Source organism: Periplaneta americana, chromosome 13, assembly GCF_040183065.1.
Source record: "Periplaneta americana isolate PAMFEO1 chromosome 13, P.americana_PAMFEO1_priV1, whole genome shotgun sequence".
NCBI classification, from domain to species: domain Eukaryota; kingdom Metazoa; phylum Arthropoda; class Insecta; order Blattodea; family Blattidae; genus Periplaneta; species Periplaneta americana.
In genome coordinates this window covers 208,885-222,924 of record NC_091129.1, presented here as the reverse complement: position 1 = coordinate 222,924, position 14,040 = coordinate 208,885, and the positions used below count along the sequence as shown (strand labels likewise).

General features: G+C 36.1%; 1 non-coding gene across 1 annotated transcript; it reads right to left on the bottom strand.

Moving 5' to 3' along the window:
* Positions 1–1,352: 1,352 nt before the first annotated feature.
* On the bottom strand, positions 1,353–1,426 carry TRNAS-GCU (transfer RNA serine (anticodon GCU)). Its single transcript has one exon. It is a non-coding gene; the product is annotated as a tRNA-Ser (tRNA).
* Positions 1,427–14,040: the final 12,614 nt, after the last annotated feature.

Here is a 14,040-nt window from a genome sequence, read left to right as displayed (position 1 = left end):
ACCTCCACATATGCAGAACACAACACAAATTCCAACCACACCTACAGAGACATCAACACAGACATGGAAATACTGCACATCTAATCAAAAAGAAAGAAACTCAACACACTAGAACAATATGAAATATACAGATACACGAAAACACACCCCAACGATATTCTCAACACACAACTCAATTTCAAAATACATACACTCTTTGACTCTACACTACGAACGCACACTCACAGGAAACAACAGGCGCCAACACCAACAACGACCAGTTCTGAAGATAACCCAAAATAGGTCGAAACATGTTCACAAGGTATGTTACAATTTAACACAAGAAAGTCTCATCATACATACTCCGAAGTGATACAGTGTTAAAAGTTGTGTAATCAAAATGTGTGTGTGTGTGTGTGTATATATATATATATATATATATATATATATATATATATATATATATATATATATATATATAATGTATTGGATAGGTATACTATATTGTAAATGAAGGTGGCAGTTTCGAGCCGAAAACATTTATCTCTTAATATGTGCAAATATAATTTTTAAAGAACTCGGAGGTTCATTGCCGCCCTCACATAAGCTCGCTATCGGTCCCTAGCCTGAGCAAGGTTAAACCAGTCTCTACAATCATATCCCACCTCCCTCAAATTTATTTTAATATTATCCTCCCATCTATGTCTCGGTCTCCCCAAAGGTCTCTTCCACTCCGGCCTCTCTCTTAACACACTACATGCATTTATGGATTCGCCCATACGAGCTACATGCCCTGCCCGTGCTTAACTTCATAGCAGAAAAAACCGCGGAAAACGATATTAGTCATGAAGCCTAAATATTTCAAATTATGATGATGATGATGATGATGATGATGATGATGGTGATAGTGATGGTGATGATGATGATGACGACGACGACGAAAATATGGATTAAAGACCACCGATGAGATATCGTATAAAGTTGGAACATTGACTGAATTAAAGAATTATCAAAGTATTGTAAAACACGATGTGAATATTGTGCGCGCACATATAAAATTATTTACTGAAGGTCTATGGGTCGTTTGCAATATGAATGATGAGAAGTGTTCTCTTTCTTGTAGCATTTATTTTTATATCTAAAGACAGTAAGTCCTAGAGAAACTTGATTAATTACGAAGCTACTTGCCTATTTCATCAAACAAAATTCAATTACCGATAATGAAGGAAGGTATGTAGTTCGAAACTGGTATTAATATCTCTGTCCTGAAATTAAATTAAATTTTGAAAATAAATAAACAAATAAACACGTATCATAAGAAATACACTGCACACAATATACTACACTGTTGAATAATTTTAAAGGAAAAACTTTTCCGGAGCCGGGTATCGATCCCGGGACCATTCGCTTAGCGCGCGAACGCTCTACCGACTGAGCTACCCCAGGAACTATACACGACACCGTCACAATTTTTCCTTTTACATCCACACAACTCAAATGAGCTGACAAGATGCCAGAACTCAACTATGAGTGCACACAAAATACTGTGTGACTTAATTTGTGGCACTCACAGTTGAGTTCTGGCGTCTTGTCAGCTCATTTGAGTTCTGTGGATATAAAAGGAAAAATTGTGACGGTGTCGTGTATAGTTCCTGGGGTAGCTCAGTCGGTAGCGCGTTAGCGCGCTAAGCGAAGAGTCCCGGGATCGATACCCGGCTCCGGAACAATTTTTCCTTGAAATTATTCAAACCTGCTTTACAGGGAGCTCCTACCTGAAAGCCAGATTTGTATATTACTACACTGTTACTTATGTACATCCATGAGTTACTTACATTTGGTTCTTTCCTGAAGTAGATTCTACCGTCTGGATTGGCTTCCTGTAACAAGAAAATAAACCAGAAAAATTATAACAAAATATGTATCGGTCAGACAAAAGAAATTTCAGAACCAGGTAGAGTGAACATGTAGATTTTCATAACAATCGAAAAAAAAAAATTTGCAACCCGTTTAATCTTAGAGGGCCGCGAACTGACTAACTTTAATAACACACTTAAAATTTTGAAAGTAATAGCTAGGGCTAGGATTTTGATGACGTATAAATCATGAAAAAATGACCTAAAACAATGCATTTATGACCTAAAAATCTTTCAAAAATGCCCTTAAAATACCCTAAAAATTGTTCTTACATAATTGGCTTAGTAGGAAAAGAGGTTTTGTACTACTTAATATTTAAACTAGTAATTAAAATTAAATTCTAATGGCCGGGTTGTCGAAGTATTGTTAGAAGACTTAACGACTGTTAAACCTTCAACAGTTTGTTAAATACAGTTTTTCCATTTGTTCAACACCAGTTTGGCTTAACAGATTCTTAACCGTCTGTTAACTTTAAATGTAGGATTTCAGGCCGTTAACTCATTTAACAAACAGTTAAACATGGCGGATAACACCACAGCTGTTCAGACAAAAGTTGTGAAAGTAACATGTTATGTTTCTCTTTGAGGAATGTTTAGAGTAAGGGACGGTTTCACCAAGCTTCAGTAAATCAGTCCAAATGAAACATTAACTAGTACTGAACATTGAATTATTTACACGGTCCGTAGACTTCAAGCCTAGCATCTATATGTGCCTCGTCGCGCTGATTACGTCATGGTACCCAGATGGAGTAGTCAGTAGCGTGTTGGTTTGCCATCCCAGGGGCCCGTGTTCGGTTCTCGGCGATAACTTTTTTTTAACGTAATTAATTTTTATACATGTTACCTTTCTTCATTTTTATAATTTTGTGTAGTGGAACTTATTATTTCGCAACTTTGGCTCCACTAGGAGAATTTAAGAAACTCTTGGGAGATCAATTTTCTTCCCGAAATAAAACAAAGATAAACAAACAAATTAAAGAAAAATAAAAGAAATACACATGTGGATCTAATACATTGTCCACATGCCATCGGCGTTTATCACTGCCTGGCATTTTCGGGGCATTGAGTCCACCAGGTCGCGGAAATAGTTCTGGTCCTTAGCGAAATCTTCCCAGGTAACCAGAACTTGATCCCAGAACTGATCTGGATTTTGAGGTGGGATGTCTCTATATTTGTCAATCCTCTTTTTCATGCTTTTCCGTGAACCGTCTTTGAACGTTTATGACGGTGTGCACGGGGTGATTATCCTGCTGGAAAATTAAATTTCCATCGGAAAGAAAACGATTATAAATTCCAAGAATCCAGCTCTTTCGCTTCTGTTTTAAGCCAGTGCAAACATATCTCATCGCTAGCTATAATATAACTGTAATAAATGAAAGTTAATATATCAATTAAGTTTTGTTATGTTTGAATGCACATTATGTATTAATTTACTAATATTTCTTAGGTACCGGTATGTAGTTATAATAATCACTTTCATGTCTTAAAATAAAACTCAGTTGTATGTTACCTAGTTGAAATAGGCCACTTGTTCCAATTCACTAGCTACTATTAACTCTAGATTCTATGTTACTAGCTCTTCAACTATAGCCGATGTCAATAGTGCTTCAAAATACGCAGTGAGTAAACAATAAAATGTTTCAGCAGCAATTGCTTCTTTAGGACGAAATTACATATAATTTATGCATGAACCTAAATTAGAGAATTTTATATGATACGGAATTCTCCTCGGGGTTTTCTGTACAGTTGACTACACACACATTCGTGTAATTATTGTCACCTGGTGGTCATAATGCTGAGATTTTTCTAAACAGAAATTCATATTTAGCATTATAAAATGTAACCATACATAATAATTATTATTATTCAATAGCAGTCAATGCAACTTTCATTTATCAATTCTCTGTACTGTATGAATGAATCATGGCTACTGTAATAGGTTACGATTTTACACATGTTTCATGACTTACTCCATAGTACAGAATTTAAATAATAATATCAGCCAATAAGAAGTTGTCTTATATATGCAAAATCATTACCAACTGCTATTGAGTAGTTAGAATAGTATTAACGACAGTTAAAGTTAAGTGTTGGTTATTTTAAACAAAATTATGTTGGAAAAATGGAAAACATCTTAACAAAACGTTAAAAATAAACCAGCTGTTAATTTAACATTTGTTAAGCCAAATTAAACATTACTTGGAAAAACTGGCCATAAGAGTAGTACCAACATTTAAGTTTATTTAATTTTACATAATTTTTTCTAAGTGGTACACTTTAATTAATTATTTTACCTTATGTAATTTCCATGTAGCTCACCACAAGGCCACTCTTACCCAGAATTAGCAGGAATAGAGGAGTCTATATTGGAGGGGTGGTTGGAGTGTACGACGTTAAAATGGCAATATTTGTGTAGAAAAACGATTAAAATATTATACAAAATAATGGGTATTAGCCATCGACGTAGCTTGGTCGGTTAAGGCGCTTGCCTGCCGATCCGGAGTTGCACTCGGTCGCGGGTTCGACTCCCGCTTGGGCTGATTATCAGGTTGGGTTTTTTCCGAGGTTTTTTCCAACTGTAAAACAAAGGTCAGGTAATCTATGGCGAATCATCGGCCTCATCTCGCCAAATATAATATCGCTATCACCAATTCCATCGACACTAAATAACCTCGTAGTTGATCTAGCGTCGTTAAATAACCAAGTAAAAAAATAATGGATATCAATGGACAAAATATGTAGACAAATATTAAAGGAAATAAACATTATTTTATATTAATAATGGGGATTTATGGCCAAAATTAAATGAAAATTCCTCAAAAATATCCGAATAAAACAAAAGCTGCTCTTATGAGTTGAAACAGGCAAATAATGCAAAAAAAAATGCCCTAACAAATATGTCTTAAAACACTCAGTTTATCACATAACATATAAATACTAAAGCAACTATGTTTCTGGCTTACTAGAAAAAAGATGCAATGTCATCAAAATCCTAGCCCTAGTAATAGCAGTAAAATTATGATCACCGCTGAAAAGTGTCATATTGCTAAATACTATAATAAGAAACTGTATTGCTTAATGAACCCGTTATACGATTGCATCACATGTGCAGAATAGCAAGCAGTTCCTCCCGGCAAAGTCAGTTGCGTGTCAGAAGATATATTTCTGTGAACTTCATTCAGTACGTGGGTAACGTTCCAGTCTTCACCATCCTTCTTTGGAGAATATAATATGTAAGTAACAGTGCAACAGATAATTCCGCATAAAAGATATATCGCTTCAAATTTAAATTTTAAATAGAAATTAATTTTCCAACTCCCTCATGTTACTGCCACGTCGTCAGCACAGTGCACATTATTTTACATAGAATTTGTCACAACATATCGAATTCCAAAACATGTAATCTATTGGAACACGTTTCCAATAAATTACTCAAAATTAAGTAAATTGTACAAAAGCCTTGATTTTAACTACATACAGCAGGCGTGTCAAAACCCTGCACATTGTGCACTAGATGCGTGCAACGTGCAGTTCCTATTCCCCTACCTGGAGGGAGCGAATCGGCTTGGAGGGGAACGCGACAGGGCTGTACAGTACCTATAGTAGCAGATCAGCTTTTGTTTCAGTAACACAGATCAGTACGGGTGCTCGTTGAGCTGTGATTGTGAATACGTTATGGAAAATAAAGTCAGGAGTCCACAGATATAACGAAGAAGAGAAATCACGAATCATATAACATAACTGTTATGATGTTTTCCTCAGCCAATAGTAATTATTTTAAAATGAAAGGCTTTCATCATATCATGTGGACCTAAGAGTGATATGAGAATTTAAATCATATTAGTAAAGTTCTCAAAATATGATATTCGCCAGCTCTTATTTCTTAATTAGTACTCTCACGGCAAGACAAACATGAAAATGATGTTGTTTTCGAGTCTGTACTAACACAGCCATAAATGGTTAGACGACTTACAACTTTTATTTGATAAGCTGATAAGTGATGAGAATATAGTATAATACATGTGAGGCTCTTGAGGTTGTAAAGGAAGGAAGAAAGCAACTATTTGTAAGGCGGAAAAATTTTCTGGAAAAATAATACATAATGGCGAATTTTCCACCTCACGTTACTATATTTTCTAATATACTTACGTTAATAAATCTTTAAAGCTGACATAAAGAAAATGACCTCGCTTCACAGCTTGTGAAGTACTCTTTTAACTCAATTCAGTAACGCTCCCAACTTGCTAATACTTGCTCTCAACGTTTTCTAAATAAACTATATATAAATTTAAATTCAAGCTTAATTTATCCAATTTATTAATAATAATGTGAATTTATATTAATATACAGCAAGGAAATGATTCCAGTGTAAAAGCCTCACAATGTCCTATTGCATGTAATTGGGAGTAAAATATTTTCTTTCTTAGCATTTGTGCACCAATGGTCCCAATAATGCTTGAGGAACAATGAAAGAGTATTACTTTGAAATAATCAGTACCTACTATGTAAAATGAAATATTGTGTTCGTTTTTTGTTGTTTCGAAATTACTGTAATATTTATATTTTCTTCAAATACTTATACAAATCATGTAAATAAATGATTCTTTACAAACGACTGCATTGTGAATTGTAACTGAGTAAGTCTATTCTTTCTTGTGTTACAATTATTGTCAATTATAGACACTGACAATAATTGTGTTTTTTCCTTCTCCTAAATATGTTTATAATGTCCAAATGTCAATTTAATTGAACACTAGAAGCGCAGAATAGATTCTTGTACATCCCTCCCGCTAAGAACTGGTAAGAGCAACACGTGAATGACGCAATCTGCACAGACCGGCGTTCCGCGCACATACACTGCACTTTCAGTGTCTGATTTTTGACATGCCTGAAATACAGGGTGGAATTGAAATAACCCTGCATATTTTCAAATCGAACAGATCATGATTTCTCTAATAAAAAAAGTGTGCAATATATTGGAAAGTTCATAGATTTCTCAGAAAAAAATGTTTTTTTTTTTTATTTTCCCAAATGTTTAATACCCTCTTATTCGTTAACTATTGCGATAGGATAGTGACTTTTCTCCATATCGATAGAAAATCTAATAAAAAATCATGTATCCCCCGGGTGTATTTCAATATTGTGGATGCTTTTCCTGTAAATTTAATTTAAACCACTAGGCTAATTTCCAGCCACTGAACGCTGCGAACAGATTGTAACGTCGTAGTGAGAAAGTCTCGCGTACAGAGACAGACCTGAGTTCGTTGACCTTTTACATCTTTATTACTAGAAAAAAGATTACTCTGTTAGCGGCGATGTTGCCGGACTGCTGAAACTTCAAACTTAATTTTGTAATTAACCGTGCATTTTATTGCTAAACGAATATGTCTTCTATTCCTTCAAATGCACTTATCGTCCGTGTCAATCTACAGGGTTATTTCACTTCTACCCTGTATTATTGATATTAACCACCGTAATTGGGTGACCCCAATTTTGCATGCTGTGTGTTTTAAACAAATCATTGATATAATATCTTCAAACTGTTTTTATAAATTATAACTGAATTTTATTTCAAATATGTCATAAAATTGTAAATGTTGATGTGATATCATATGATATATATTATTTTAATGTACCGAAGTACATATGATGTTTCCTTGCAGATATTGTGTCATCGTACGATGAAAGAGTAGTGGAACGGAGAAAAATATTCTATCCGGCAATGGGATTTGAACCCGGGTTTTCAGCTATACTTGCTGATGCTTTATCCACTAAGCCACACCGGATTCCCATCCCGGTGTCGGATCGAATCCTCTCAGTTTAAGTTCCACCTCTTGGGTTCCCTCTGGTGGCCGCCCTCTGCACTACGTCATAGATGTCTATGAACGTAGGACTAATGTCCACATATGTGCGGAGGTGCACTCGTTATGAGTTAATGGTTGGCCGGGATCCGACGGAATAAGCGCCGTCTTAAATCACGAAGTGATTTACGCATATCATACATATACTGGGTGTTCAGTTCAAAATGTGCCTTGGCTCGCTGTATGCCGTCATGTGGCTAGCTGATGAGCCTAGAGAATTCAATCTTCCTACACTTCCGCAGCTCAGGTGTATAATCTAAGAGGCAGAGAAGTTGGCTAGCAAGTACGGCGTTCATTCTGAAGAGTACGTACCGATACGTACGGTAACGCCGGTAGTGGCAGGAATGTGAACTGTTTGGAAATACGTACTGTCGGGATATGGGGAGAGGGTTAAGACGATTACTTACGTATTTGTTGACATTAACTTCGACGGTCAACATGGACACGGAGCATTTGATTTGTGTTGTGGAATGTTACCGTACGCAACCGATGATAACAAATACCCTGCGTACGACTTGCCGGCGCAAAACACAGTTCGAAAGAGGTTATGGTAGCACACAGACCGTACAGACCGCCATCTGTTGCTACGACGTTCAAGTTATACCGTACACGTTCTCAAGTTCAGATTGAAGAACGCCTTAAATAATAGGCAACTTCTCTAACATATAAACTGAAACTCGCTTCAAATCGGTAACCCAACAACAGTGACGTCATGACACACTTTGAAATGAACACCCAGTATATATATAATTTTAATGTACCGAAGTACATATATATTATCTTTCCTTGCAGATATTCTGTGTCATCGTACGATGAAACTGTAGTGGAACGGAGAAAAATTCTCTCCCGCACCGGGATTTGAACCCGGGACTTCAGCTCTACGTGCTGATGCTTTATCCACTAAGCCAACGTCTCTCAAACGTTTTTGAAGTGGGGACCACTTTTTAAAGTCAGAACAGTTCCGCAGACCACCTTACTCTTGTTCACTCCGAAAGCAAATTTATCATTTTTGTAGTATATTTTAATACCAGTTTATTTGTATTTTAAAGTAGAATTAATTAATTACAATACTTTCGTAATTATATGTTTTGTAGCCAATCACAAGTAACTTATAACAAATTCTGTGCAGTATTGATTCCTCCCTTGCCTGATAGCAATCAGTTGTTTGAAATCCTTCTTATGTGGTACACGCTAGTAGTTGTCCACGACTCTGTTAAATAGTGCCCATTATAAATAATGGAAATCTGCCTTCGACCCGGATTTTTTTATAAGAAAGTAACATGATGATACGCTTAATTTAGGCAGTGCTAATAGTTCGGAAACTGTGTGTGAAGAAATATATTAATTACAGTGCCATTATAGAAATATCTAGTCCTAGTGGTAGCTATACTTTCGTAAATATGACAAGAGTTATTTGGAACTTGGATTTACTTTCTTGTGGCAATGAGTGAGTGCGTTGTTTGTTTCAAACGAGTGTATGAGACCCGAGAAATTTAAACGGCACTTACAGACGAAACACGTAATTGTAGAAAGAAAATCTGTCGGATTTTAAAACAGGCGGAGTCTAAAATTTCTTATCGTCATCTGGAAAAACAAATAAAAAAATTAATACATAAACATGATCGATTTTCAACAAGTAAAGATGCAATTTGACACGTTCTATTACTGGTGTACGACGTACAGTGCGTGCCCATTTCAATGTGCAGACTGAGTGTCGGTACTTTGGTCCTCTGTTATGAATTCGGGTGGTCCCTGGCTGGGTTACAGGCTCGGTGCCAGATTTGCAGGAAAAGATGGCGAGAATCGCCACGTTCATAGTGCTTTAAATCCCTCTTTTGTTGCTGAGAGTATAGTGGGAAGTGGGTAGAAGGATAGAGTAAGAAATTTCATAAAATATTAGTACTGGGAGAAAAAGTGAAAGGCGATTGCCATGTGCCATTTCCTAACTCTGAGATTTTCTGCTATAGTGTGATACGCAATTCGTTTGAATTTTATTTTTTCTTCTGTCTTTTTCGAAGGACCACAAGGGCAGAACTCGAGGACCACAGGTGGTCGGCGGACCATAGTTTGAGAAACGCTGCCGCTAAGCCACACCGGATTCCCATCCCGGTGTCGGATCGAATCCTCTCGTTAAGCATTACTTCCGGCAAGATGGTACTTCGCATATCCTATTTTGTATACAAGTACTGTACTGTACGAGAAAGTCTCCAGAGAATGAGACGGGGTGATGCTGTGAATGAATTTGTATGTCATAAGATGACATAAGGTCACACACGTGGGTACTCGTATCTCTATTGGCTAGCTCTCACAGCACAAACAATAACATTGGTACACATATTTACACTACCCCAGTTACAAAATTAGATCACTCTTAATCTCCTGATTTTTTAATCCCGCCATACAGGAAATAACATATGCAGGAGAGCGCATGGTTTTTAAACTGACGTTATAACGGTAATATTATCTATCTACTTCGCTCCAATAGATGACGCAATAGTAAACTCATTCCTTTCACGGTTGATCTCCTGGTTGGAGAACAGTACAGTGCCAATTTTAAATATTATATATTATAATTCCTGTAAATTACTCAAACATTAACCATTGTACGAGTAAATTGAAACACGAACTAAATGGTAGCACCGATTTTGGCTACCTTGAGTAGAAAGTTAAAAGACGTTATAAACCAAGCAGTGTGCCATTAGACAACAACAACATATATCAGTGCCTAATTGCTCAAAGTTGCAGCCTTCTAATCAAGGGGTGCCTTTTGGTTGAAAAGATATTAATAATTTCAAATCTGCAACATGTTCAACGCACAAACATTCTGATAATGATAACCTAGGGATTACTAGAGTTAGTGTAGGCCTATATACAGGAATATAGGAAAGAGAGGATGTGGGAAAATGGGAACCCATGATGCGCTCCTGGTTGCTACTCTCTTTCCAGCTAAAGATTGATGCAAATGTAAATAAATGCAAGTGGCATAATGGTTCCTGATTGGCTATTGGACGCATAACGTCTCCAAACTCATGCTTGTCATCTTCTTCCTCACATTAATATAGTTCCTTCTAAAATAATAAAATGTATAATATACATGGAATACGAGTGAATTAAACATGCTTATAAGAACACTTTCTTACGATTTAAACAACATGTTTATATCAGTAGTTTCAGACATTGCGTGTTAAATCATTGTAACGTTTATTATGGCAACACGCATGCGTAATAGGCATTAAATTCCTCCCAAGGTGACTTGCAGCTTCACAGAGCACATCAGCACAACTGGTATAACACAGTGAGAGATTCAGTGTTGCCAACCTCAAATAAATTTCTGTAGAATTAAAGAAATTCTCCACTCTTCAAAGACTAACATTCAATCACGAATCTACAGAAAAATAAAATCCACTATTCCCAGTAGAGAAATAATAAATATTAACCCTCTGTGAGCATTTTACAGGCTAGTTCAATGAATGTGTTGAAATGGCTGCCCTGCGTGCTCACTTGCTGAAAATAATGCGCCCTGGTGGCTGCTTTGGTAGCTAGCTTGCGATTGCGGAGTAATACATTTCGGTTTTGTTTACGTCTACTTCAATCTTTAGTTGGAAATAGTTTAGTGGAGTTAAAGTTCATGCAAGTGGGAAAACAGTCTGCTGGTTGAGTAAAGCTTGCATCACGGCAGATTATATTATCAGGCGCGTTGAGTTTTGTTTACCTCTGCGTTAGTGTACAATCCGGATCGTGATCAGAGGTACAGTATTCTTCCGTCTCTCCCTACGATACGAACTCAGGCCATCGCAGTGTATTTTCAATATTGTATAGTGAATAGTTTTTTCCAACTAATTGCAAGTATGTACTATATGGATATTCACTGTAACACTGTAATGCCGCTGAGGGACATGAAAACTTGTAATGTATGTATGCTATTTCATTTTCCACCTTCACTAAATTGTAATATTAAGAGTAGAATATAACACAGCACATTGACGTCGTTGTTTACATTCACAGTATGTCTCTCTACTATGCTCAAGGAACTCTATAGTCAAATTGTACGCACATTGGTTGCTAAAGTGTACCGGACCCTAAGCCTGATTATTATTGTTAATCATAGCGCATTTAAGTACAATTTGAAATACCTATGCAATTTTATCATTTTCTTTGAATTGGAGTCACTTGGAAAGATTAGTCTCGATTTGTACAGAGAAACAAAACATCACGATGAAAAATCTCTTTGCCAAAAAAAAAAAAAAAAAAAGACGGATTTCCATATTAGGGGGAACAAAATTACATTTCTTAAAGGGAAGTACAGTATAATTGATACAGTCAAAATTAAAACTGACCAAGTGCAAAAAAACAAAGTTGAGGAAGCTAACAAGCTGACCCATATATCTAAATGTGAGAAAATAAGAATTAATTCAACTTTATTATAGTAAACTGTATGCCAATAAGTTGTACATGTAACATTTTCAGGTCATTATTCACATGAAACTGAATAATATAGTTTTTTTTTTTTTTAGTTTTCTCAAAACTTTCCTTTTTGCACTTGGTCAGTTTTCATTTTGACTGTATCAATTATAATAAAAAATTAATATCAACATCTCTCCCTTCTAAAAGGTAAATCTATTTTTAATTGAAAAGTCCACTGCAAGAATGATGGATGTCATTTGGAATACATTTTGCAGGAGAAGCAATTGAAAGTTTGAAATGCTTAGCACTCCAAGCTTAACTGAGATATTCCGACCATTACTGGACAATGACTATCAGTGTTAATGCCATACAACTCTCTGTGTACATTCTATATGTCTTAAGCTATGCATTGACAGTCTAGGTTCATTTTCGATAAGAAACTGACATCCATCATTCTTGCAGTGGACTCTTCAATTCTTTTAACAAGAAAATGGTTTACATACAAATTAACTTTTCCTATTTCTCTTTTTGTTCCTAAAAAACCCTTCTCTCTGCGATTTGTTTATATAATTATGTAAGTCACATGTATATTAACTGAATAATTAGCCCTATTATATAGCCAGAAATTTAGTAAAACAAGTTATTGTAATAATTCCTCCCTTTATTCCAGGGCTGGGCATCGGGAGCGGAACCAGTCTCTAAACGGGGACGCTTAATATTCATCCGTCACTCAATCAACGCTGCGCGGTTTTCGGCGGGGAAGAAAGGCGATGAAGAGAAATCATAGGGCTCCCCGTGAGAGAGTAGAATCCGCTCTTGGTGCCCAGCCCTGCTTTATTCGCTACATGTGCATGTACTTCCCTGATGTCTACTTTACGACGCTATGTACTGGATGCGCTATGCACTCGTGATCAAGGTCGATGTTTTCTACAATTATTGGGAGCTAACATCGTCTTATCCTTGCCCTAGAGGATTTCTATGAAAACTGCTGTCACATACCTTTTCACAAAACATAATTCAATTATCGAAAATGGACGCGAATAACAAAGTCCATCTGACGGAAATATGACATGTGCCTATGAATGATTATGAATTAAGAGAGGTGGATAAAAATAGTACATTATGCAACGAGCCTATAACGATAGTAATTAAGACGCAAGTATGGATGTTTATGAAACGAGCGCAAGCTCGTTTCATAATATTCATACGAACGTCTTAATTACCATTATAGGCAAGTTTCATACGACTTTTTATGCTCGACCATATTTCTAACTTGAAATTATTCAGATGTATACATTTTATTTGTATCTGACAAGATCGGAAGTGACCTTGTTCTAGGTCGTGAATAGTGAGATGTGCGCAGACGCGAAATTATTGATTTTTTCCGAGGAACAATATCACTGACCTTGATGTAATCCCGTTAAACTTGATATAACCTTGATTATTGAATTCGACATTGAAAAACGAGATGACAAATTTAATTTATTTGAAAATTATTTAGAATTAACGCTAATTATTATAGTAACAGAACATAACCTTCTGCGACAGTATTGCATTTCCAGCCTCCGTGACTTTTAGCTAATTCTCTTTCGACTGCATATCCGAGAATAATCGATACTTGCGGTTTTATAACGGTACAAAGCTGACTTGTCATTGGCTGAACACCTGTACTTTAATGAGTAGTGTACTTTAATGACATGCATTAAAGGACCGCTACCAGGTGTATAATTAGTACATTTCGGCATGGTCGAGCATAAAGAGACAATTACTCGTATCCATTGTGCAGATTGAACAAAATTAATATTTTTAAAGTAAGGCATATAGTCCGAAACCGGTATCAACACTTGTGTTCTAAAATGAAATCAATTCTCGAATTTTGTTCA